The sequence below is a fragment of the Octopus bimaculoides genome, chromosome 1, assembly GCF_001194135.2.
Source record: "Octopus bimaculoides isolate UCB-OBI-ISO-001 chromosome 1, ASM119413v2, whole genome shotgun sequence".
NCBI classification, from domain to species: domain Eukaryota; kingdom Metazoa; phylum Mollusca; class Cephalopoda; order Octopoda; family Octopodidae; genus Octopus; species Octopus bimaculoides.
The window spans coordinates 63062028-63063685 of NC_068981.1; the positions used below are offsets into that span (position 1 = coordinate 63062028).

Sequence of the window (1658 nt, forward strand, 5' to 3'; positions counted from 1 at the left end):
GTGTGTGTGTATGTATGTACGTCTATATATTTTTGTGTGTGTGTGTGTGTATATATATAATATATAATTCTCAATCGCCTACACTTTTTCCTGCAAAATAGGGGTAGTTTATCCTGTTCAGGCTATATTATTAGCATTATCCTGCGATTGAGAATTCAAAATCACTCCTTTAACTTTTTAAGACATCTCAATGCTTCTAAAAGCAAACTTCGTTTGTTTGTTAACGTTTATTGTAATTTGAATTTATAATATATAATGTCTAAGGTCAGGTAGGGTGTGAAGTTGGAGTATTTCCAAAGAAGTACTCAACCTGAATACTGGGCTAACAACACTGTTAGGTTCCAGGCCAAAGCTGGAATTCTTCAGGTGAAGAAATTTCAAGTTTCATGACAACTATACCATAAAATGGGTTTGGCAAAGATTAAATAACCCAGTGAAAAGAAGAAGAAGACAAAGAAAATTCGTTAACACATCTTTAATTATAAGTTACAATTGCTTCTGTGCCATCTTTGTTTGCAATGCCAGTTTATACAAAAATTCTAAATGGAAAATCATATAATGTTTGCAGTTTTAGATATTAAAGAGGCACTTCATTAGATTTGCATCAAAGGTGTTTCATTACATTGTACATCCTTCAGACTTTGTTGTTAAGAATATATTGAGAGGAAACAAAAAAATTTTTTAAAATAAAAGTGTGGATATGGGATAAGTAAGCGGGGTAGATATTATGTGGGGTGGGGGAAACAAGAGGATGGATACACATAAGAATAAGAATGAGAAAGTGAAGGAGGGGAGGAAAACGAGCAGAAGAAGAAGAAGAGTCTAACCAACATGGATAAAGTGGGCAGGGCTTGTATATAGTAAATCGGTTTGTTTTGGCAGTTTATCTTGGCTACCAAAATTCATCTGATGGGTGAAAATGTATTTGACCACCAAACAGCATTAGCTGGCAGCAACTGAAAGTGAAAAATCTATTAAATAGATAACTAGACAATTGTCCAGAATCAAATAATGAGGATCTTTATGCTGTATGTTGTGGGGAGACAAATTTTGTGACTCTGGTGTGTTTAGGCAGGGAGAAAGAGATACAAATAAGAACAGAAAAGGACAAAGAAGTAGAAAAGGAGGGAAAGCTCTAATAGTGGCAGTGAAGGCCTAAAAGTTGGAGCAGAAAATAATAAAAGTTTAATTTAATTAAATAGTCATCAGGAGGATTCTAAACTATATAAGATTATACAGATATGGCTAAAATTAAAAAAATCATAAAATGAAATGTAAGGGCAGAGTAATTCTTAGTGGTACATATGTAAATATATATATAAACAATTGCAGCGTGGAAGGTGTTTATAAGCCATTTAAAATAACACACAAAAGCCGTCAGATTCACTTCAACATTTAAATTTAATTTGTCAAAATATTTTCGTTGCTTTGAGACTGCGACCTGCTCACTGACAAAATTCTGAGATGCAGCACAGAATTTTGTCAGTGAACAGGTCGCAGTCTCAAAGCAACGAAAATATTTTGACAAATTAAATTTAAATGCTGAAGTGAATCTGACGGCTTTTGTGTGTTATTTTAAATGGCTTATAAACACCTTCCATGCTGCAATTGTTTTCGTTCCAGCACACAATCTCAGATCAGGTCACTTGCTATGCAAG

General features: G+C 33.8%; 1 long non-coding RNA gene across 1 annotated transcript in view; it reads left to right on the forward strand.

Moving 5' to 3' along the window:
* Nucleotides 1-1658, forward strand: part of LOC128247599 (uncharacterized) — a 6980-nt gene that overhangs the window by 968 nt on the left and 4354 nt on the right. The window lies entirely within an intron of this gene.